At 50.0% G+C, this 25,904-nt stretch overlaps 1 protein-coding gene across 13 annotated transcripts in view; it reads right to left on the bottom strand.

Moving 5' to 3' along the window:
• Positions 1 to 25,904, bottom strand: part of BCL11A (BCL11 transcription factor A) — a 98,621-nt gene that overhangs the window by 40,503 nt on the left and 32,214 nt on the right. The gene's annotated exons all lie outside the window — the stretch shown is intronic.

Below are 25,904 nucleotides of genomic sequence, written 5' to 3'. Positions count from 1 at the left end.
GCCCTGTATTTCTCTTCAGCCATATCCCTCTAGATAACTCCCAAGTCCTGCCTAGCTTCCTTTCTTAACACAGGGATGGCATGCAGGGTCCATCAGTAAATTAGGGTGAAACCCCCTAGAAATGAGTCCAGTTGGCCAGTGGAGGCAGTTAGGTTGTATTCCAGGCTGGGGTGCAGAAATTATGATGGTCCCTGTGGTTTGAGAGTCTGGGGCTTCCCAAAAGGTACATATACATAAAAGACATTTGGCAAACTCCCTTCCTGCCCAGAAACGGGCACTTTAATACTCCTCCCCAGCCCAAACCCGCTGCCGCAGTGGGAGCCTGGGGCAGAGATGGCACCCTTAGGGCAAACTGCAACTCTGGGTTCTAAATGGCACTACTGTTTCTCTGAGAGTCTCTAAAATTTCAAGGATATTTTCATTTTTCTTAGAATATTTTTTAAAACACCTAGGAAACAACCTACAAATCTTGGAAAGATTGCCAGAAAAGGGGGACACAAACTAAACAGAAGGGGACCAGGGCCACCCTCATGTAAAAACTCATTTCATGATGAAGCTTTTAGGATAACGGGGCGGGGGGCGGGGGGGTTGACTGAAAACTCTGCATATATGGAGGAAATGGATTAGGGGAACATAGATTTGCTCGTGAAATCCCAGAACACTAGGGCCAGGAAGGGTTCCCCAAAGCTGGAAAAACAGATTAGGATCTATACAATGGAAGCCCAATAAGCCCTTTTACAAAATGCCTTGCCCGGCGAGGTGGGGCAGGCTGCTAGAGACAGGGAAAGGGTGAGAGCTGACCATCCCACAGGTGTTACTAAAGGGGCAAGTGCTGAGCCCTCTGAGGCAGGCGTCCAGGCCAGAACCAGGAGCTTTTTGAAACGACTTCCCAGCAGAGACAGAGCTGGTGCTGACTGCCTGGTGATAGGTCTGCCTAGTCCTCTGGTCAGCTCTGACACACAGCAGAAGTGCGCTCTGAGCAGCAGTCAGCAGGAGCACAGGAGGAAAGAAGGATGGGTCCGTCCTCCACTTTGCCACTAGTCTGCGACACAGATTCGAGCCAGTTACCCCTCTTGGAGGTCTCCCCCTGTACAAAACTCTTGCCTGTCAGATGTCTCTCTCTTGGCATCCATCAGGGGCCTGGGCCATTTCTGGAAGGCAAACTCTGATCACACAGAATTAAATTACAGGACAGCCAAGCCTCTGCATTCCACCATAAGCTCTCTCCATGCTCCTTCCTCAAATCTCCCTCACTGTGCACCACAACAGTATTCCTGAAAAGCAGTATGGAAACTGGATTTTTGTAAACCAAAGCCCATTCTCCCATCAATCAATCACAAGAGATGAGTAAACACAACCTAGCACTTAATTTCTGTCTTCACGATACTGTCTTCCCAATTATTTCATGAGAAGCTTTGCTTCCAAAGAGACTACCAGTTCTCCCAGGAAGGAAACATGCTCCCTACTTCTCTCCCAGCGTTGGGCACACGGAGTGCTTAGCAGACACCTGTCGGCCAACAGAACCTAATTCTCTTTAACTAGCATCCTCTAAGCTAGAGCTGTGAGTCTGTCTCCTTGCAGGCTTCCTTTTCTCTACCAAAGTCCTCCCGTGGAGTAGTTAATGACCTGCAAACATTTACTGAGCTAGACAAACATTCCATCGAAAAGCAATACCACTGAGGATCCTTTTGGAAAGTGAAAAAAAAAAAAAAATTTGTAAAATGAAGCGTCACCTTTTTACGGCTCTGTTTGATAAATTCAGATCTTTCACAACATGGACGACAAGTATTCAGGGATATATAAGCTGTCTTCAAGTCAAACCCTAGAAACTAGGGAACTATCAGAGAGCTTGGAAGTCTAGACTCAAACCTCAGCTCCTGAACTGAATTGGAATGTTCCAGGTAGACAAATTCGTGGCCTCTGAAATCAGGAAATCAGCTGGAAACTCAATCAGTGGCTGCAGGTACCACCTACCTCATTGCCACATCCTCTAATGGTGATGCTAACGGCCCTGGTGAGGACAATAATAGCGATAGCTGCCATTGAACAGCACTTTGCATCTTCCAGAGCAATTTAACAAGCTGCCCTTCCTTTGAAGGCCTTCTAGACCAGTCTTCTACCCCCTCTTTCTCTTTGCTACCACCTTATCTTCAGCACACACTTCCCCCAGAGGACTCTGTGACCTCTTTTGTCCCATTTCATTCTTTGCCAATGACAGGACAATGGTCTAGTACAGAAATGCTCAAAAGGGTCCCATGCTTGGTCCTAAATTAAAACTGCTGCATCAGCTGAGGGCCACCACAAGAACCTACAAAGCTCTGGGCATTGCTGAGATGGCAGGGACCCCCGGGGCAGCCCCGAGAGAGCCAGTTCTGGTCCTCTGGGGAAGGACATGCTTTGAGTAAGGCCGGGGTGCGTCAAAAGTCCCTGGAAGTGGGGGTGGAGGTTGGGTCAGACTCTAAGCCAGAAGGGCCTCTGGGTAGATGGGTGTGTGGTTCTTCAAGGGGACACCACAGCTCTGGGCACAGAGGTGGTGAGTGGAGATAATGCCCACAGTGATAACCAGCAGGGCCCTGGAGAAGAGGCCCTGGACACTGCAGGCTGGGCACAGCCTCCAAGAGAGCCCACAGGACATGTGGCAGCGTGCTCAGAGAACTCCGCCCCACCGGCGACCCCTATCAGTGCCGACCAAGCACACAAGATGTACACCCAGGCTGGGCTGGACACAGGGATCCCCGCAAGGTTGCAGGGCGTGCTCTGAGGAGGTGGGGAGGTGACAGCCTGCAAGCAGTGCACCATGGTGGTACCAGGAAGCCACCACAGAGCACTGGGCTGCCCCATACCCACTTTCCTTCCTAGAAGTGGCCTGGGACATTCATCACATAGCCACCTCTGGCACTTGGGTTTGTTTTTCAAATTTCAATGGCAAACAGGTTTAGTGTGCTGCAGAAAAGTGAGCAGGGGTGATCTGATCCACCCACCTCTCACCAGCACATATGGTCAGGGAAGAGGGAAGCAGGCGGATGAGGGAAGAGGGACAAGGAAACCAGAAGCGGGTGGTGCTGCCGAGGTCACCTGCAGGGCCAAGGTCAGCCCAGACTCACCCCACTGTCTGCCAGGTTGCTGATTCTCCGAGGAGCCTGGAGACTTTGCTGCTAAGGGAAACCTCCTGGATTTGCATACTAAGACATACGTGCTTTATGCACATTTCTGAATCACCCATAAACTTTGATCAGCCTCAGGTGACTGTCCAACTCATGGTTAAACCACATTTCTCTAACAGAACAGGAAGCAAGTAGAGTGAGGGGCGTGAGGCAGGGGCAGCAGCTCCTCCCCATTGTCCCCTGCTCTGACCCTCTCTGCACACGGGCATCGAAAGGGAAGGACATCACAGTGGCAACCCACCTGGGAGATGACCCAGGGCATGTCCCCTGGAACTCAGGTTCCTAGGGCTGTTGTCACCGTTTCCCACCTTTGGGCCCAAGCCAAGCTGGAGGACAATGTCTGGCACAGAGGCTGGGGAGGCCGGGGGAGCTCAGGCCAGCCACACATGCTGGGCCAGGTCAGCAGACAGCGCCCTTCAGGAGGCCACTGGGGGCCCAGGCACCCCTCTTCCCCTGCCGCACTTCCAGCCCACAGTGCTGAGGCTCAAGTGAAAAGACCCCCCTGCCTTATGCTTCCGAACGGTACCTCTGAGAGAAGACGCACATTCTGTAACACCTCTGAGTGAATGAGTCAAGTGGGACGTTTCTTCCCAGTGGACAGGAAAGTTAATTAGCTCCATTTTACAGGTAAGGAGCCTGAGGCTCTGTGGAGTGGGTCAACTTGTTTCAGGCCACCCAGCCAACAGCTGAAGGAACTCAGATGTACCTGGCTTTACAGCCTTTCAAAGGGCTGCCTTCTCAAGACAGTGTTTGCCAACCGCCCTGCACCTACCCACCAGCCCCAGGGACCATGAGACCCCCAGGACCATAGTGTGGACCACAGTAAAGAAAACTGCTCAGCCTTGAGGGGGGAGGCTGCTGTGAAACAGCTCTAGGGGACAACACCTGGGCCACAGCGTGCAGTGGGGAAGAGGGGCAGAGGTCAAAGCTGCCTGGGGTTCTGCCACCTCCGTTCTCCTTCTCCTCCTCCCAGCCCATAACCTTTAAGACTCCAAGACCCTGTGTTCACTGCCCCACACCCAGCTCCAGCAGCTGGCTGGCCTCCAGCAGGACTAAGACTGAGGGAGCAGGCGCCAACCTGACTCCTCCCGGCAGACCAGCCCGGGCCAGCCCCTCCGGGGGGCACCCACCCCACTGCCCGGCGGCTTGCTGGCGAGCTGGCTTTTGTCCCTCGTCTGGTCTGCTGCAGCTCCCCTTGCTCCTGCCCCTTCTCCTCCTTTCCATCCTCTGCCCAGGCCTGCCTAAGGCTGCTTGCCAGAGCGACTGCATGTCAGGGCTCTGCCCAGGGCACTGAGGGCTGGGACTCCCACAGTCCTGCTTCTCTGGCCAGGGTGGAAAACCCAGAGGCCTGGAAAGATCTGAGGGTAGCACCTGGGGCAGCAGAGGGGCTGTGTTCAGAGAGGTTATCCTGAGTGTGCAGCTCCCCAGGTCCAGCACAGGTGGAGAGGAAAGGGGACAGGTGAGGTTCCCTGGGACCAGTCCCCTTGGGCTGAGCTACTCTGACTTCTCCACCCCCAAACCACACCCCTGCAGGCTGACAGACATGCCTTCAGAGCATGGGATGGGGAGCGGCCGTGGCCTGGCCAGAGCAATAATCCCTGGCAGGAATGCACCCTGGAGCAGACAGTGTCTCTGGTAAGGAAGGAAGGTGAGGCCCTGTGAAAGATGGGGGAAGAGTGGAAAGGACGAGGTGTACTAAGGACAATCCACTCCTCCCAACCCCTGGGGACCAAGTCCAGAGCCAGGCTGGAGGCGACCTCTAGAGACGGCACCGCCAGCAGGCCAGGTATGAGACTGGCACGTCTGGAACTGCAAACCCAGAGCTCAGAGTAGGGCACGTGAGTTCAAGCCCTGGTGGGTCAGCAGAGTGGGCACTCAGGCTCCCAAATTAGATTCTGGAATCTTCATCTACCACCACTTCCTGGCTATGTAACCCAGGGCAACTCTTCAACCTCTCTGAGCCTCAGTTTCTTTTTTCTTTCTTTTCTTTTTTTTTTTTTTTTTTGAGCCTCAGTGTCTTCATCAGTAAAATGTGCATAACAATATTGTATTGCCAGCCTCCTGCTGTTACCTTGGAAACTGATTAAAATCGTCTGTGAAACACTCAGCCCAGAGTAGGAACTCAAGATCTGCTAGAACTCAGTAAACTTGCCCTGCAGGCTCACAAATACTCCTGGGTCTCCAAGTCCTCATCTGCAATGTGGGAAAAGCCTCAACTGCTTGCCCCAATCACAGTCGGCTAAATCAGCAGCAGAGTCTCCAGCCACCACATGAGCCTCTTGCAGGCGATACCTGTTTCTGGAAAGGTGTCAGTGAATATCCAGTCTTGCACGTCTTTACATCATCATTGCAGAAATATTACTTTCATTCCACTTGCTATGTAATGGCACCCAATTCCATTCATTTGTTCCAAACACGTATTGTTCACGGTGGGGAGAATAAAATAAAATGAAACTCATTCCTTGACTTCAAGGAGCTCACAGTCTAGCAGACTAATCCTTAATGATCTGTAAATAGATATGTAAGTGTCCCAGGAAGCCGTGGGTCCTTCAGGGAAATGAAGGACACCTTTGTAACAGGATTAGCCACTTCCAAACGGTTTATAGGTTCTCTTTCGGTGCTCACCTGAGTGACGAGAGATAAAGGCTATTCCAAAAGACCACACTGCTTCCTTAATTACAGCAGTGTGCTCGTCTCACATGAAAATTTAAGAAGGGGGATCAGGAAGACACATTCTGAGAAGTTATACCAGCCTCTCTGCATTCCAGAACGGCCTCTTCTTCTGGTTATTTTACTACTGAATGACAGAACGGGGTAAAATTCTGTTTCCTTCTCCACCACTTGTGTTGCATTAGGTGAAATCACAGGCTAACAAGGTTTCAGGGAGGAAAAGCCAGATCGAAAATAAGCCTCACTCCATGGAGAAGTTTCACCACCAGAAGTCCTGGAAACCTGACAGCTTTGCATGCTGCAGCAACGCAACTCAAGACTATCAGAAACATATAAATATTTGTACAGACACTTATCAAAGCAACAATCAGCTATCAGGTCCCTCAAAGTGAGCTGATGTGCTTACAGTTTATGGTCTTGATTTGTAAAAGTCGGTGAAACAAAATCACACACAGCAGATTTGCTAAGTTCCAAAGTCAGAGAGTAGGTAAATACTGCAAGCGTGTTGGCTTCCCTCCCTGGCTCACTTCTATGGGCTGTGAGCAAACGGAAAAATAAACCATCGGAAAAAGTCTCGGCCTAATAAAATTACACGGACAGATTGACTTCTTCGTGGAATTCAGGAGGGGAGCACGGTGGGTCCTTGCTAGCACATGTCTGTGCTCTGCTGTGATCACAACTCCTGGCTCTCAGGTATTGTTCTGGAATTGCCCCCCGTCGGCTTCCTCCCTTCATCTCCCACCCACATCAGAAAGTATTATTCACACTCAAGCCCATGCTTTCTAATAGTAAAATATGCATTTAAATAATACCAATCAAAGAAAACCAGTGTGGCTCTGATCATGGTAATATAGTAGAGCAGAAAAAGCACTTAACTGGTAATCAAAAGACAAATTCTAGTGCTGTCACTAAGAAGCTATGCAACCAGGAGGAGGTACTTCATCTCTAAAAGAGTCAAGTTTCTCACGGGTAAAATGAGACGGGGGAAGGAAGGGGTGAGTGAGACGGAGAGAACACTGGTCGGTCCGGGGCTCCCAGAAGAAACAGCAAGGCTTTTTGCTTGCTTACTTTCTTCCAAACACCCACCTGCTTTGGGGCCCAGGGCCCATAGAGGGTGGATGGCTACTTGCTTGGAGCAAAACCAATGTCTGTCATCTTAATACGCATGGAATGTGTTTAAATAGGATCAAAGCCAGTCAGGAAGGTATCTGTGGGGAAGGGAGCAGACCCAGATCCACTCACTGCATTAGCCTTAGGGGTGGGAGCAGGGGAGGAGGCCACCTCCTGCAAACCGGGTCACCCCCAGTCCCAGGAGGGAGCAGCCCCACCGCCCATGATCATGTCGGCTCCGTCCTGAAGCCCCAGCAGTCTCCAAGTAGGTGGAAGGACAAACTGAGGTCCAACCAGGAGACCCAAGACAGAAAAGGGGGACAGCTGCAAAGGAACCTCACTTCTCCAAGAACTTCGACTTATTGAAATCCTCACCCACGCCACCCACCTCCGACTGGCCAGGGGATCCAGGCTGCAGACGTCTCCCTGTGACACAGCCGGCTCTTGCTTCCTTTGCACAACATCACAGTTTCCTCTCTCCCGTCTCCTCCACTGTCCCCAGGACGAGGCACGAGCCGCCCACCTACCAGCCAGATTCACCATGCACTGCCCAAGGCCCAGAAGGAATCTAAGGCACTCAGGCCTGAGCACTGTCCAAACTTCACAATTGGTAGTTCCCACACCCAGAAGTTTCCACCCAGCACTGGAAAGCCTTCATCAAATACCCAGATGGCCCTGCCAGAAAAACGTGACATTTTGTGAGGGCTAATTTAACCCACCCCAAAGATTTGGAAGACAAGATATAAACCCAATGCCCATTGAGCAGGGCAGTATCCTGGCTCTTTTGTCAGAGTTTAATTCTTTTCGTAAACTTGTAAAAATTAAACAATAATTTGCATCTGCCTAAACCTTCTGAAAATTGATTAACTGTCATTGACTTTTAGAAAGGAAGGGAAAAAAGAAGGAAAGGAGAGAGGGAATGAAAAACACTGAGTGTCAAGGCTCAACCAAACCAAAAATGGATGGAAGAAAGGAAGGGAGGGAGGGAGGGAAGAAATGAAAGACATTGAGCGTCAGGGCCCAACCAGACCAAAACCTCACATTTCTCACTGCCTGCAGGAAGCATGCGCGGCTTTGGGTGGCATATTCTGAGAACTCTCAAAGTATCATTGAGCTTTCACCACCCCTGTGCCACAGGGCCCTGCTCTCCTTTTTGACTCACACTTGCCTGGCAGGAACTCCCCCCAACAAAACAGAGGTCTCTTCCTCACACAAAGAGCCCCAGGGCCCAGGACTCACACTGCATGCCGGTCTCCCCAGCCATCCAGGCACAGCCGCCGCCTGGAACGCATGTAGGAGCTATGAGGAAGCTGCACAGCCTTCCCAAGTTCCGCTGAGTCCACCCTTCCCTTTCTCAGCCTCCTCGGGGCTCATCCAGCCCAGCCATCCACTGCAAAGGCGGAGGGGGCCGCCACCCTGAATGCCAGCGTATTACACACACCTGAACCTTCCACCTTGCCCACTCTCCCAGAGAGGAAGGTAGAATAAAACAAGTCATCCTCAGTGACCTGGGTTTTACATTTACACTACTGTTCTTCTTGACATGGGAGCTCAGCATCCTGGAACCCAGGAAAAGTAAAGTCTAAAGCAAAAGCCAAAGAGAAGGTCAAGGGTGCTCCATGCCTGTCTCCTCCAAGCCCTCCTCCTCCTCGAGCCTCGGCTCAGCATTGCAGCAGGTCAGGGATAAGCCCAAAAAACAGGTGTTGCTGTTCCCAGGACACGTACCTGAGGTTATTTACTGAGAAGCTCCTCTGAGTTAACACTGCCCCTGGTGCTTTGGGACTATGGCAATAAATTCTTGAAATTATATAGAAGAGCTGAATGTCAGGCACATTTCGGTTCCTGCAAATTCTCAAAGATCAAACTAATCCCTGTCACTTGCCTCCCCTACCAGTGAGCACCCACACACAGCTTCCCCATGGATGGGAGGAACTGTGGAGGCCTGGATCCAAATCCGACGTTTACCCCCGAAGCTGTGTGAGACCAGACAGGCCCTTTAACCTCTCTGGGCTTCAGATACCACCTCCCCTGCCACTTCACAAGGTTACTCATGAGGGGAGACTCAAATATAACGATGCTCATTCAAGGTCTTATTCCAGAACCATAAAAATACACTGTGGGGACTGTCCTGGTGGTGCAGTGGTTAAGAATTCACCTGCCAATGCAGGGGACACAGGTTCGATCCCTGGTCCAGGAAGCTCCCACGTGCTGTGGAACAACTAAGCCTGAACGCCACAACTACTGAGCCTGCACTCTAGAGTCCACAAGCCACAACTACTGAGCACGTGTGCCACAACTACTGAAGCCTGTGCACCTAGAGCCCATGCTCCGCAACAAGAGAAGCCACTGCAGTGAGAAGCGCACACTCGCCGCTACTAGAGAAAGCCCTCACGCAGCAACGAAGACTCAACACAGCCAAAATTAATTAATTAATTAATTAATAAAAATCACTCTGTGATTTTATTTCTAGTCCCGTTATTAAGAGCACAATGGATGTTTGAAAGGGATGGGCCCAATTTCTCACAAACCCCAAAAGCTAGGGGGTTGGCAGGAAGGGGAGGAACAGCTACTGGGAGATTGCTTCAAGGTCATCCTTTGCAGCCCCATTCTCCCAGATTTTTCCAGATGCCATCTGCAGCAACAACAGCCCCACAAGAACATCCCGCTTTGTCAGGACTTGTAGGTGAAATGTGTTGGAGCAGCTGTCAGCTCGGGGAAAATCACTCATCAGGTAGTCAGCCGAGTGGGGCTGCTTTCAGCTGGACAAACACTGCGTGCACAGAGGGAAGGAGAGCCTTCCTGTGCTTCCCTTGGGCGCCAAACCCACCCTTCTTTCCCTTCTTGTCCCAACCAGCAGGCCTCCTTCCCCTCAAAGGCACACCTCTCACCCTTCCTTCCAGCTCCCTCAGCTCTCCGTCAAGGGACAGAGACCTTCCAGCCATCCGGGCAAGAGTACGGTGAGATCAGCACCCCTCCCAGCCGCCCCACCTCCCGGGGCGGGGGACACAGGGTGGCTGCTCGGTGATGAGGATGGTGAGCCTCCCTCTGGGCCTTTAATGTCAGACCAAGCCATTCGTGACCGAATCCTAACGGGAGCGAGCCACTTACAGACACGGCCAGGAACGACTCTGCCCGAGGGAGGCGGACAGTATGCCCAAAACAACAACGGGCAGGAGGATTTGCACCCAGCGAACAAACACCCAGGAGTCGCCGCAGACCTACCTGATTCATCTGCCAGCTGCTGCGCAGGAGGCGGGGGCACATTTGGTGAACAACCCACGGAGGTGTTGCAGGGTATGGGAGACCACACCGGGCTTCACAGCCCGGGTGAAGTCAGATGGTGTCAGAAGACACTGAGTTATTCGCAGGCAAAGGATCTGCTGTTAGCACACCTGAAAAATCCCTTTTTTGCTAGCACTCCTTGGACACCCCCCCCACACGACACCACGGCGAGACGGGAAAGAGCACCTGGGCCCGACGCGCCTGTCCTATTAGGCAAATGTCGACCTTCTCGTCTCGTCCAAGGACAAGGAGGGACGGTGGCTGACCTGGGACTGGGGCTCTGCGCCCTTAAGTCCCTCTGCAGCGGAGAAAGTCACCTTCGCTCGTAAGAGCGATGGGCAAACCTGCCACATCTTATGCCCCAGGGCTCTGGCAGCGGCTTCCATCCTGGGCTGTAAAATCCCTGGGAACCCTGAGCCAGCCCTCCTCAGATTCTGGACAGAGCTGGCTTGGAGCGCCACAGAAAGAGACCCGGTGTGCCAAGCCTCGGCCGTCCAAGGTGACAAAGACCTCACGAGAGTGTCTCGCCTTTTCAGGCTCAGAGAGCCGGCCCAGGCTGGCCCGCCGTCTCCCAGGAAAGCCCAGGCTGTAACAAAACGACCCAAGTGCCTTTGTGTGTCTCTGCTCAGAGGACTAACGATGAAGGCAGCTCACGAAGGAATGGCCGTGCCCAGCAGCCTCCTACACTGCGAAGGCCGCGGCTACCACTGATGAGAGAGTCCCCTCATGTTTCCTTCTAAATGCCTGTCAGCCACTTCAAATAATGTCTATAATGCTGAGATTTATACATGTGTACTTATAAATGTTATTTCATGATAGCTTCTGCAAAACTACCTTTCCGCCTAAACATTCAATTAATGTAATTAAATTGCTACCTGATGGCATTATCTAATTTAACTTGGGATCCAAACGATTGAAAAGCACGTGCCTTTTAACACCCTGACTGGTAAGGCATGTGATGAACGGAGCTATAAACATGTTGGCATAACTGAGCTGTTTAAAAATAAATTAGCAAACTATAAAAATAAACACTTACATACATATGTACTCAATTACGAACTAACTCTAATTTTTGTTCTGAAATACTGTCTTTGACCTCAGTCATAAACAAGCACTATTAAAAAAACATAATATCTCAACAGACAGGAGGCCAGGGATTAAATGCTCTTCCAGTTCAGCAGAATGCAAAACAAGGGAAAAGGAAGAAAGGAAAAAAGGAAGGAAGGAAAGGGAGGAAGGGAGGGAGGGAAGGAAGGAAGAAAGGGAGGGAGGGAGGGAAGGAAGAAAGGAAGGGAGAGAAGGAGGTAGAGAGAGAGAGAGAAAAAAAGGAAAGCCTCGTCCGTCTTGAAAAGCCAGAAAAATGTGTACGGAACGTACAAAGACTCCTATGCTCGTGTTGACTTGAAGCTGCTTCTGTTTGAGCCAGGAAAGTTAAAACCTGGTGAAGTGCTTTTGCATTTTCAGATGTTTTGGAGTCTCTCAAGAAAAGAGGGCAGGCACAGGGGAAGCTCTATTTCCAAATGCAGCTGTTCCAACAGCTCGCTGTCTGCATAATAGTTGTCTCTGTTACACAGGGCCGCCTCTCCACCTGAACTAAGCTCGCTGTCCTACGTCTGCTACTGCCTCTAAGTCCCGAGCTCGTCTCAGACATATGGCAGAAACGTGGAAACTGTCTTCCAGATAGCACCCGACAGAAAAGGGGGGTGGGGGGGAGGAGGAAGCAACATCAAGCTGTAGAAACTGTACACGGGACACGCTTTCACACTAAGCCAGGGCTCCTGTAACAAAGGACAGCATACTATGGGATAATTACTATGCATTATTATTACAGTTTCTCAAGCAAAAGAACCAAAAAAATTTCACAAAAGACATATTACACACGCAGATTTCTAAAGCTTTAAAATCGTATGGTCTTCGGTGTTGGTTCCTGTGGGGTTACAGGGTAATGCCCTAACGGAGCAGGACAGATGCAAACACAAAAAAGAAATCACAATAAACCTGAAATTCTCTCATGTCATGGTACTCACTGCCCTTTATTTCACACACAAAAGTTGTTGAGCAATAGCTAAGTAGTTATTCATCTCAAAGAGCTAAACTAACATGCGGACTGCCCCAGGGTTGTTTACCTCCTCCCCCAAACAACTGCAAAAAAATTATATAAATAAAGAATAAGAGGAAACGCAAACTCAGTCACACTTGTCTTAGACCGTGGCAGAGAAGGCTTGATGTGAAAGAGGAGCCCAGGGCAATTCTCTCGTTGGAAACACAGAATTGCGCCCAGGCCGCTCTTCCTGCAGTGGCAAAAGGGGCCACACACAGCCCAGGTACTGAGTACGACATTTACAAAACGGAGGAGGCTGTCAGGTGCTGGGAGACAAACATCTCAAGACACATTTCTAAAGGAATGTGGCGATTAGGTATGGAACAGCCAGTGTGAAACGGTGTTGGACTCTTCCATTTCTGAAGATTTTGCTTTCCTCCAGGATGGGAAGGAGATGATTGATGGGCAAGGACAGAAACAAGCCTCGGGAACATTCACGTGGGCAAACTGGTCCAAGAGGGGTGTGGCTGTGAGGAGGTTCAGGAAGAGGCTGGCACTCACATATCTGGGACCGTGGGAGTGGCTAGAGGCCTTCGGATGTGCCTGAGAATCTCTCTGACAGCAGGGCTAGACCTCCAGGCTGGCAGCCTAGACTCTTCTATGAGCTCTCCCTTGGGTCACCTATGATTCCAGAATAATTTGTTCTACATGTGGCAAAGCCAGCACCATAAAGGAGATGAAAAACCAAGGTCTGACTTGAGGAATGTTAAACTCATGCTCTAAATGCTGTCATTTCAGATCTTTATTGAGACTTGAGGGCAGAGGAGCTCCTCCTATGATAAGGAAACTGTTGCTGACAAAAGATGCCCACCTGTGAGCCGTAAAACCTCGAAGATGCCCTCAAAACAAAGGTGGCTCACAAAGAAATGCTGGCTCTTATTTCTTATCAGACTGCTAAAATCACTGGCTTCGGGACTAAAGATTCAAGCTGAAGCCAGGGCAAAAAAGCAATTTGGTTGATTCAGATCCTTGCAAATTACTCCCAAATAATTTACTTGATCTCAGCTTTGGCCAGCTTGGGTGTTATGAGGATTCCAAGAATTATTCTACTTTTCCATTAGAGGGCTCTCCACTCTCCTTTCAAGGAAAAACACTCTATCTGTCAGCCAGCTTCTTTCCAGGAATGGGGAAAGGGAGGAGGAGGATGAGGGGAAAGGAGGACAATAGGTTTCCATAAGAAATTCCATACCCAGGGCTGACCAGCAGATCTGTCACAAAGACATCTCCGGAAAAGGATTGTCTGAAGGTATAAGACACAGCAGTGGATTCCTAAAAGAGCCTCAGGCATCTGGAGAGGGTGCTGTCTAGGGCAAGAGCTTATACATGCATTTCCAAATCCCATGGTTCTCCAGCAGCTCCTGATGGTTTACCTGAACTCTGAGCAAACAAGCTCAGGGAAAGAAATGCGAGAAACAAAGCACAGGGACTTCCCCGGCAGTCCAGTGGTTAAGACTTTGGCCTTCCAATGCAGGGGGTGCGGGTTTGATCCCTGGTCAGGCAGCTAAGATCCCACTTGCCTTGTGGCCAAAAAACCAAAACATAAAATAGAAGCAATATTGTAACAAATTCAATAAAGACTTTAAAAATGGTCCACATCAAAAAGAAAAAAAAAATTTTTTTTTTAAAAGGAAAAGAAACAAGGCACACATTGCTGAGCCAAAAGTTGTCTCTGGTAGCTAAAGAAAAATAGAGAAGGAAACTGGGTAAAAAGTTCAGAAAAACACCTTCCCTAAAAAACTACAGTTAGAGTTTGACATGAGTCATCTTGGCTATAAGCGGTCTGCTAGAGCTCTCCTAACTGCCCCACGAGGGCCACTCTCCCTTTCCTCCCAGTCTTTCCTGAACAGGGGAAGTCTAGCCTCCACCCAGGGCCCTCAGAAAAGGAAGAAAGGGGAGAAGAGGAGGAGGAAGGGGAGAAGTGGGGGGGGGGGGGAGAAAGAAAAAGGGGAGGAGGGGCAGGAGCGGAAGGAAGGGGAGGAGGAAAGGGAGGGAAAGGAGGAGGAGCTGCCCACAGCTTGGACTGGGTACCCCTTCCTCCTGAGCACCTCCAATGCCTTCCCCATCCCAGAAAAGAGCAACTTTACCCTTCCAGACACCAGACCAAACATCTTAGGGTCCACCTTACTCCTCTCTTCCACGTCCAATTTGTCAGCAAATCCTGTTGGTTTTACCTTCAAAATACGTCCAGAATCCAACCCCTTCTCACTTCCCCGGGCCCCTGATCCCAGCGGCCATCATCTTGCCTGGATTTTGGCGACAGTCTCCTGACCGATTCTGCCTCACCTCCCCACAGTCAAGCCTTAAAAAGCAGCCAGAGTGACCTTCTGGAAACTAAGCCACACAATGCCACTCCTCCAGTGGCTCCCATCCCCCGTGGGGTCAAAACCAGAATCCTCACAACAGCCTACTAGCAGGGGCTGGCTGGTCTCCTCCCCTAGGAATCCAGCTCTCACCCCTCTCCCTGACTCCTTCCACTCTGACCACTGGTCCCCTCCTCCTCCACAGGCAGGCAGATGACGCACAGGTCTTCACATCGGCTGTTTGCTCAGCTGGGAACCACCTTCCCCTACAAACCCACATAGCGATTGCCTCACTTCCTGGGAGCCTTTCCTTCTCTGTACTGCCGTCCTCAACCACCCCGTTAAAAGCATGCCCACCACACAGTCCCTATTTTCTCTCCAAAGCAGTCTGACCAGCTTCTGATATGTTCTATAACTCACCTGTTTATTCATGTATCATCTGTCTCCCCAGTGAGAATATCCCACAAGAACAGGGGCATTTGAATACTTTGATCATCCCTATATGCCCAACACCAAGAACAGTTCACGGCAAATGTTCAAAAAAATTGTTGAAAATCGAATGAGTGAACCTCCAGAATTCCAACCTGCCAGGAGGCCACTCAACCCAGGCAGCCTGATTTGGGCACATTTGGGCTTTGGAGTTTGAGTTTGAGCCAAATTTTATCCTCCTCCCAACCCCCAAGGGGCCCTGAGGCCCAGGGGGAGGAGCATCTTGCATTAGAACATAAATGGAGGGGTTCAGCTGGCTTGGAGATAAGAAGAATGGCTGGGGGGGGGGGGTGGCTCTTGAGAGGGGCCAGTCAAGACCACATTAGGGTCTCTTCCCTAAGGCTTATGAGGACCCACGAGAAGAAGAGGCTATGAGCCTGGGGAGGTGTCAACCTTCAGACCTCCCCCCCCACTCCACTCAGTGGTCCCCATACACTCCTTGCAACCAGCCACCTGTCCAGGCACACAGAGATGCAGGCATGCACACTAGTGCCGTGCAGGGGCCCGGGGCCAGGTACAAAGCCCAGAGAAGCCAGCTTCCTGCATGGCATTACTCTTCCTCCATCTGTGCTTTCAGGCTCTCCCTCCTTCTGGTGGGGAGGGTGTGGAGTGGGCCACGGTGAAGCGACAAATCCCTCACACCTGAGAGCCCGGGATCAGCCAGGAAAGCTAAAGTACCTTTTCCCACCCTGGCGCACATTTTGACAGGTGAATACATGCTCCCCGGTAGGCAATAACAAGGAGAAGTCTGAATTTAAAGAACTTGCCAATTTGAAAAGTAATGCCATTCTCTGTGACTCCACTCTATTCTGTTACCAATAAAACACTTAAAGATGCTATTCATGCAGACATAAAGTGCTAATGGCCACTTGTTAACATGTTTCATAATGCTAATATTTCCCTCTGATTTCCGACAGTTCTTTTTTTTTTCTTTCTTTCTTCTTTTTGGGGGCTATTTTAAGTTAACAGAGCGCTGATCTGATTTGAAACTGAAGGCTTAAAGAGCTACACACTACGTAACTGCACTATTAATGACAACCATTGCTTTACATGTTGCACCGTTTCATGAAAACAATCATCACTCAGTCAAGAGATTTTCCAAGCCATGGAAAAGCTGTAATAAGTTGAAAATGCAGCAGGCATAGAAGAAGCTCGTAATGTGAGACCCTGGGCGGGGAGGGGGGTCGGGGGGGGTGCCTTTAATTCTTCTCCTAGCTTTGTGCGCTCTGTCTCTAAGAAGAGGGATGGTAAAGTAAATGGGAATTTATTTTCTCTTTCCAAACAAACAAACAAATAAGAATGTGAGGTGCTTCATCTGCTGCACCCAACTCACCAAGCTGTCCTTCCAGTAACGGGTAAGTGTTCAAAGGCAAAAGAATGGGTTCAGTACTTAGTATGGGGCCAAAGACACAGTAACTCTTCCCAAGAAAGATAAGTATCTCGGTGACTCCAAAAGGAATAAGTGCGCAGCCATCCGGGCCTGCAACTTTATGCAAACAACTTGGAAGGTTAAGAAACACTGGCTTTGGGAGTTGCAGAGGAAGTTCTGTATGCAGCTGCCCTGGAGAGCTGTGAGAAGAGGAAGCCTGCTTACCTGGGATGTTCTGAAGGGGGTGATTCAGAAGGCACCTAGACCCCACATCTAACGCTGTGGAGTTGCTAAAAGTGGCTGTCTGACGTGCTAGAAAAACCATGGGTTTGGGACATACAACCTGGATGAGAAATACAACCTATTTGGGTTGCAGCTGAGCTCTGCTAGGTAGCTGGGTGGCCTGGGCAAGTCGCTCCACCTCTCTTGGCCTGGGTACTCTAGATTTTCTGTCTGCGTGTCTGGCCCTTAGGTATGAGATCTGCACCACCACCTCTCTCCCCAGCCCCCACACCCTTTCTCCTAAATGAGAACGCCTCACGAGCAGGCACTTGCCTGGTCGTGCTCACCTCTACGTCTGCAGCACCCAACCCAGTGCCAGGCATTGGAGTAAGTGCTCAATAAACACGTGCTGAATTTTAAAAATGAGATTAGGGGGCATCTTCTTCTCCTCTCAGCTCTAATTCTTTGATCCTGTGGAAATGAAAGCCTCCAATAACTTCACGTTGTTTATCTCATTTAAGAGGCTTCAATGATGCAGACACCAAGGGCATCCCTGGGTTACTGAAAGTTGGTTCAGAGCCTGGAGAGGTTCACAGTCCGGTGAAGTCAGTTTAGTTTCTTTCCGTTTCTCAACTATGAGTCACCTTTAATAAGGGGCAGGAGAACAGGCAGGTTTTACGGTGAGGCACGTCCCCAGTGAAGGAAGACACTGGACCACGCTGCCCACCCACGTGGCAGCCACTCAGTACCCACAGGGAGAAAGGAGTTTCACGTGTGAGCCGTCTCAGAGATGAACCTCACCCAAAAAAAGAACACCCAGGGCAACAGCTGACAAGTCGCACGTGACTACACCACCACCCCGGGTTACTCCTGAGAGAGGCAGAGAAAGGACAGCCCACAGAACAGTCCCACTCTGGGGAGAGTTTTGAGGACTCACGCAAGCCCCCAACCAAAACCCACATGGAGTCTTTGAAGGGTGATGAATGACGTTCTCTTTCTCATCCAGCACTGCTATTTGAAAGGCCTACACCTGGCAAGAGGATGATCAGAGTAAGGGGCTCACCCCAGCCCTGCCCCAGTGCCCAATCCATGCAGCTGACCCCGCTCCAAGATGGCAGAACGTGGGAGGAGGAGGGGACCAGGAACTGGGTCCTCGGAGAGGCTCTAGGTGGAGTTCCTACCTGCGGGGCCCACCCCTCAGGGGCGTTCACTGCCAGACGATGAGGGAGACGCTGCTTCCACGTCCCACCTCGCGGCTGCTCTGCAGACCACTCTACAGCAGAAGCCACTGCCCAGTGCCCTGAAGCCAACCACCCCCGGCAACGCCTTCGGCAGGCGTGGGGGCTGGGCCAGCCTCTGGCAAGAACTCCGGCCTCTCTCGTGGGAGCGTATCTTCAGGTCCTGCCGGGATCGTCCCTGTCCTGCCCTCTCCCCTCTGGATCCCCGCACCCTCCAAGGACTGGCGGCCCACGCTCACCCCAGCAGAATCAACTCATCCCTGGCCAGGATGGGAAAAAGGCTCCCACCGCAACTAACACCCTCATCGTGCCCGTATGAGGAAATGAAAAGCGAGAACCAGCTCTAGAACGGAGTACAGCTGGGTCAACACCAACAAAGGAGTCCCGTGCCACCAGTACCCTGGAGCACCTTCCAGCCAGCAGTGCTCCAGCGGCTCTCCAAGGGGAATGTTTTCACGCTTGGCCACCTCCTGGAGGTAGGAGTAGGCAAAAAAGTAACACGAGAAAGATCACAGCTCAACTAGAAGGCTGTGGGCTGCCCTGCTGAGTCCCTGGACAGTCCTGGGACTTGGAGAACAAGCCACCTAAACATAGAATTCAACTGAGGTTCTTTTTTCTTATGAAAGAAATCAGAGTTGTGCAAATAAATCTAGTTGCTCTGGATGACTCTCTTTACAACACACTGAACAGGGTAACACGAAAAGAGGATTTCCCTACTCAAATATCAAAGGTCTTGCATACACATACACCAAAAAAAGAGAATCACCCGAAGCCAGCTCGGCAGGAGCCAGAGCTGCGAGAAGGAAAGCAGTACTCAGTCCCTCTGAACGCAGCCGTCCTCCATTCTGGGAAGCTCTGGGCTGTTCGCAAGATGCAGCTCCCAGCTTCCCACACCCCCAGGGGATCCCCTAGCTGCCCTCCCCGTGTTTGCCCAGCCCTAAGGAGCCTCCTCGCACCAACATTCAGGTGAGAAGGTGCAGGAACTACAAGCAGGAGACCTCACTGCTTGGCCAAGAGAAAAGGCGACCACGGAGCGAAGGCCGTAAAGACACCACCCCCACCCCAACCCCAAGCTCTCATCTCGTCCACAGGGAGAAAGGCGGCAAATAAACTTGCTCAACCTCAGCACCTTCCCACCTCAGGGAGCCAAGGCATCCCATTCAAAACCTGGCCTTTCCGTTTCCCATCAATCAGCCAGAACGAGGTATGAATTAAATACCATAATGAACTAGCAATATGTGGGGCATGAAAACACACACACAAAAAATGTGATCCCTGCTCTCAAAAAGCTTATAGTTTGGGGAGGAGAAAACACCAAACCCACGAGAAAACTAGGGATGCCTTCTCACCAATCCCAGAGCAACCCTTTCTCCAAAGAGAGCAACAGTCAGGGCTGTGCCAGGTCCACGCTCAGACTTTCTTCGCTACCTGCAGAAAGGGCCTTGGAGATCCAGCCCAGGGGAAGGCAACATAGAAACAAGCCTTCAATGCACGTATGTGGGGTCAGGCTACCTCCTTCTTCCTTGAAACACAGCCCAGTGCTTTCAGGCAAGGAGAACGTGGCAGGGCACCGCGGGGTCTGACATGGACACAGTGGTTTCCAACCGACTTCTGATAACCCAACTTCCCAGCTGCCCCATTTCTGCTCTTGACTTGAGACTGGAGGCAGACGTTCCCAGGCCACTTAGCCCACTGTGAGGTCATACTGCGGGGATTACCGAGTCACCTCTGGGCTGGGCAGAACGGGAAGTGAGCACGTCAGTCCAAGAAAGATCCAAGCAGGGGATGTTCTCTGGGCTCTGCTGAGCCCCCACCCACGCAGGGGTCCTGGGCTACAAACACCCTGAAGCCTGAAGGATAGGTGGCTCCTCTCCTCACCACTTCACTTCCATCTTAACTGACTGAACTGGGGTACACAAAAGGGAGGCAGGGACTGAAAACGCAGCCTTGTGGCTATAAGCCTGCGATTACTCATGCCATGTTTGTGTGCTCTGAAATGCTTTCCCATGTCTGTAATGCTCTTCATATCATCCTACACACTCACGGTCACCTCTACTCACCCCAGCACACAGAAAAGACGTGCTTATGACGTGCACTTAGGCTTTGTTTTACTATTAAACACAATGACTGACTCCTATTATTATAACACAGGTTGTGCTGGAAACTCAAAAAAGACTTGGCTCTGCTGGCTTGCGGGGAATCTGGGCTCTGCTCCTCCAAAACCTATGTTCTCCAGATGTCAGCGGAAAGTTATGAACAGCTCTCTCCCCAGCAGTAAGTGAGGCAAGAAAGGCCACTCACTGTATTTCTCAGCCTCCATGAAGTTGTCACTGGGAGAGAAGCCAAGAGGGAGGAGGCACCTTCAGAGACAGGATCATAACTCTCCATCACCTGGTAAAGCAGAGAGGTGGCCAGGGAACTTGGGACAGGAGGGGAGAACCGCGTTCAATATGCACAAGGACAGAGAAGGGTGTCTGGGAAGAGAGAGGTGTGGCATCAATACAGTTGGGAGTGAAAGTTTAACTGGATTTAAATATGGCTGACGAAGATCTAGGGTTCCTAGTGGACATCAAGCTGAGCATGAGTCATCAATGAAGCACTGTTTTTTAAAAAACAAGCAAAGATACCCAAGTGCAGATGTAGGAGTAAGGAATGTGGAAAACACTAAGGCATCTTGTCGTACTCAGCAGTAATTAGACTAACGTTTGAGTAAAAGATTTTGGAAACAGGAAGTTCTAAAGAGAGGTACAAAAATAATAAATGGGTTTAAAAATAATAGATCTATGAGGTCAAGTTTAGGGATTAGAGATTACTCAGGAAGGAGCCATGGCAGAGAGTAGAGCAAAGAATTCTAAAATATGAAAGGTTTCAGCCCAGAGCGGGTGATGAGATACTCTGTATTCTCTGGAATGAAGAGGAAACGGGTTTAAACCCGAAGCATAAGGGATTTAAGACAGACAAAAGGAAGGATTTCAAGAATAGGAGAGATGTCTTTAAAAACAGAACCCTAGTAGAGGAAGAGGTTGGGTCGGCCAATTCTCAAGACCCATCTGCACTGAGAGAGGCACCACCACCCCAACTCCATCTACCCCATATGTCTGATGATCTGGATACAAATGCCATGCTATTCCACATGCACCTGGTGCAAACTTCAGAACTGCCACAACACGGGAGCCCAATAAAGAAACACGGTGGGAAGGCCCCTTCAAAACGGCAGAGGACGCAGAAAGGAACGGGGCAAAGCAACATGACCGCCCTCTGCAACGGCCCGGGTGGTTGGTGTTTGTTGTTTGGGTTTTACCATGGGATCCCTAGGTTAGCGTGGCCCAGAGAGCTCTGGGATCTTCCCCCAGCAAAGCTCCAGTTCTGAAAACCATTAGAGCCATCACACATAAAAGCGTTGGGAGTGGCTTGGGTCTCTGAGAATAAGCCCAGGCGGGCCACCCTGGGCCCTGCTGGGCCAGGAGACTTGGGACAGAGGGCCAGGAAGTGAGACCCCAAGCTCTGTCAGTTCTATCACTGCCTGGTGAGTAACCTTAGGCACCTGACTCCCCTCTCAGCCTCAACCTGCCTCATCTGCAAAATGACACGGGAGACAACAGGACTTCACAATTCTACATCCACATGGAACATGCTTAATAAGTGTCCTTGCACAAAGGAAAATGTCCATGCCCAAAGACGTGTACTGACTTCTGTGATTGTGCAGATACTCTGGTCAATGAGGAACAAGAACCTTGCCCTAAAAGTTAATTTTAGGGAAAGAGAAATTTTTTAAAACTTTTTAATTACTGAGATGTAGCTATCTTAATTTAAAAAGACAAAAGCAGGCCTAGGTTTTCTTTATCCGGACTCCCTCCGACAGGGCTGGGCCTGACATCTTGTCTGGTTCCCTCCACCAGCATCTGCTCCCCCACTGCATAAGGCACTGGAAGTGAAGGTGGCATGGATCAGACTTTCAGTTCCACATGGCTGTGCTGCAGCCACTGGTGAAGTGAGTCCGAAGACGTGTTACCACTTCGTACTAATAAAATGTATTTACTTTGTAAGTGCCCACGTTAGAGTAGACTCAAGACTGTGCCTGTAAAATGGCATTCCAACTCACCTGAATTTCAATACACTTATTCAAGTGGAAAGTAAGAAGTGGGGCCCAGCATGGGAGGGCATCGCAGGTGAGAATGTCAGTTTCTCACACACACGGACCTGAGGGACAAGCTGAGACGCACCACGCGCGTCTGAGAAGCACCACACACCAGAGCAGGTGAGAGACGCTGAGGAAATATTAAGAGTCTGCTCACCATTATGGAGTTCCCTTAGAAGTCCACCTGGAACCAGACGTAAGAGGGGGGGCCACAGGGCATCCGAAGGACCCAGCAGTTACTATTCAGGCTCCAGCCACACTGAACGGACCCCATCAACAAGCTTCTTGGCAAAAATCAAGACACAGTCGTTCAAGGCAGCAGTTCATGGGGCTGCTTGTTGCTGACCTTCCGTCACTCAAGCTGAGACCTGAAGCCACAGCACCTACCAAATCTGTCTCCCCACAGCCCACAGCAAAATGAGAGCTGTGGCGGCACACGTCTCTCAACCCGTGAGAGAAAATGAAGAGTAGTGTGATTTCTCAATCCTGACACTCTGGTAGAAGTTTCTTGTCTCCCAGGCACACCAAGGGCCCTATCAAATACAGGCTACAAAAAACAGTCGGTGTGAGAGTGGGGCAAGAAAGGACCGTGCGTGTTCAGAATATGGGCATCAACATCTTTAAGGGATTGTTCAGCCTTTTTGATGCTGTAACCTCCACATGGAGAGACATAAAACACAAAACATCACACCTGTCTGGTGCCGTGCCCTGAACGATCTCCAGGCAGCTGAAGGTCAGTACATCAGACTTTTAACGATGTGAAAGTTAAAGATGAAAACCATGTTGGAAAGCTTACTTCACGTGGTGCCAAAAACGTGTCTATACCCTGTTAGGAGGGATGGGTGTGGCGCATCGTCCAAGAAACAACACTCACGCCACAGGCAGAAAACGAGGTCCCCCCTTGCGTTCTTCCCTTCCTGACGTCCTTCCTTCCTTCTCAGGGAGATCCCTCCTAAAATCTGACATTCTTTGCAGCAGCAGTAAGTGAACCACTCCAGAGAGTGAGGCTCGAACCGCTGAAATCCTGGGCAGATGTCTGAGACCAATTCTGTTCTGACACATGAGGTCAAAGCCACTGGTTTAGACACTCATGTGGGCATGGGAACGTGCTTATTCAGACAAGGGCTCCAGGTCACATCCTGTATTCTCCTGAATTCCTCCAATGACAATAAAAACCCACTGGGCGTAAAAGACACTTTTATAGGGCACTGCCATTTGCCAGCCTATACCTTAACCATTCGTGGCTATGCTTACTTCACTCTCTCTTGACACAGAGCATAAAAGTTTGCATCTGCTTACTCTCCCCTCTCTCTGGCAGAAAATTCATGTCACTGGTAAGCAATTATTGTACCTCCTTCAAATAACTTAGCTTGAATTTACACTTATGGCTGAGGTATTTATGCACAAATGTGTATCTGATGTAGTATTATGGCTTCTTTTTTCCAAAAACTGAAAAATTCAAAAGGCGAAAGATAACACACTATACCTTGAATGGCATGGCCCATGGGTAAAAGCCAAAAAAAAAAAAAAAAAAAAAGGCCTTGCAAAATTATTTATGCAAGAGTATTAAAATTTTCCTCAAAAGTTCCCAGGCAAATGGGTGCCTCTTTAATTTTCACCCTTACAATAAACTCTTCTGCAGGTTTTGTTTATTTTGAGGAAACATTTCACTTTTTTTTTCCAAGACATGAGGTGTGAATGATGCAAAACAGTATTTGGATATGTAAACTGAATTATTTGCATAATGTATTACTAATCAGCGAGTATGAATTCTGGAGTCTGAGGAACTGAAATCAAGTGCCACAGAATTTTTTAAATCTAAATGATAAAAGTAAAGAGGATTGCCCTTCTGTGGAATAATGTACACATGTGCATTCTGCTTATAAGAAAGAGAAATTATCCCCAGAGTTTTGGGAAGCATTTTTTAAAAGTGATATTGATGTGCACTGCTTTGCTCTGACTCAACAGGACAAGGCATAAAGGTCCTGAATTCACAGGCACAACCACACCAGGCACAAGCACCAAGGATAAGATACTTGCGTCTAAAAGAACAAAAACCCTCCTCCCACCCTTCTGCGGGTCTGCGTGCTGGACCTACGGGGATCCGAGATATAAAGCAGGACAAGAGGCAGCCAGATATTCTGCCTACATCACCCATCAGATCAACTCGGTCACCACGCTGCAATAAGCCAGAAGTCATCCACACCCTCCTTCTGCTTGTTTCCACTGGTGTTTTCATGCAAGCTTAGCCCCTTCTTTGCAGAAACACACTGGTGTGAATGTGCAAACAGTAGAAAGATGATTCCAGCTTCATGCACTTCCTTTGCCAACCAAGCACAACCAAACCAAGTTGGAGAAACTATTTGTCTGAAAGCTTTTTTGAAGAAGGAATAAAACGGGGAGAAGCTAAAAAGGAGGTGTAGCCCCACAGTCAGCCCCAGACAGCAGCACCTTATTTCCCATTCCTTCAACTGTGGCCTATCAGGTCCCTAATCACCCAAGAGTCCCCTGCATGCTCAGAACTCCCACAGGTGCACCTTTGAGCACACACATACGAACACAGGCATGCAAGCACACACACCGGTCCTGCAGGGTGCCCACTTACATTTCTTCAACAGCTGCTCCTATTGTCTACTGCCAGTGAAGCCAAACCAGCCTAAAATTTAATTTAATCTGCTGTAAACCCAAGTGTCAGGCACTTAGATGGCAGCTAAAAACGCCACTCTCAAGATAACTGACTGACACTTGCTAATAATAGCCGCTGCATGAAGCGCGCGGGAGCGGACATCTTGTGAAACCGGAGGGCCCCGTGCCGGGGGGGCGGCCCGGAGCGGCGGGGCTCAGCTTCCAGGCAGCAGACGTGGCAGAGAGCAGGCCCAGCCTGGCTCGAACGTGACGTGCTGCACCAGGACCGCCAGCGACCTCGCTTTCAAGCCATGAGGCCACCGTCCTGGCTGCTGCTGAATGGGAGAACGCAGTGCCCCTTCGCGACCATGCCATCACTGCACCGCTGCCTTTCATCTGTCAGGGGCCGTGCCCCAGTCCTCTCTGTACTGCACTTTTCGTCCCCTTCTTCCTTAGAGCGTCGTCAGCCTCCTCTAAGACAAACCACCTTTCTCTAACAGCCAGGGCGCCAATGGCCATGGGAAGGCCCAAGAGCCTTGCCTTCCTCAACACTACCAGGGAAGCCAACCCTGCCCACCTGCTTCTTCCTAACGCCCAGCAGGATGAAAAGAGGCACCAGCGCTAAAACTCAGTCAAACTCCACCTCCAACTCTTCTTCATGCGCCGAGAAAACCATGGCCTCTCTTTTCTTCCAGGAGGATGCAGCACAGTGCAGAAGCTAAGACAGCCCCCTTAGCAGTGAACCTTCCAGATACAAGACTTGGGCTCACAGGTCATTTCCTCACCACAGGACACCTGCCTCTGGGCCAAACCCTTGGTGAAGAAACAACACCCACCAAACAAGGCCATTCTGCTCTTTACCACTCAGGCAGCGCCTTTATTTTTGGGAAAATCTCACATATATACCAAATTAGCAAGAATGGTATAAATCAGCTCACAGGTACGCCTCATCCAACTTCAACCACTAGCAACTCGTGGCCAATTTTATCTATTGCCAACCCTGCCCACTGATTATTTACATTGATTCCAGACATCCTATCATCTCATCAGTAAATACTTCAGTATGTATTTTTAAAAGATAAAGATTCTTTTTTACAAAACCACAAAACCGTTATCACACCCAAAAATAAATAAATAAAGCGAAAGTAATTTCTTATCATTAAATAGGGAAGTTACTTTAGACTCTGAAATACTTC

The sequence above is a fragment of the Hippopotamus amphibius genome, chromosome 7, assembly GCF_030028045.1.
Source record: "Hippopotamus amphibius kiboko isolate mHipAmp2 chromosome 7, mHipAmp2.hap2, whole genome shotgun sequence".
Taxonomy (NCBI): domain Eukaryota; kingdom Metazoa; phylum Chordata; class Mammalia; order Artiodactyla; family Hippopotamidae; genus Hippopotamus; species Hippopotamus amphibius.
The sequence above is the reverse complement of the archived record's forward strand: the minus strand, read 5'-3'. Positions and strand labels throughout refer to the sequence as shown.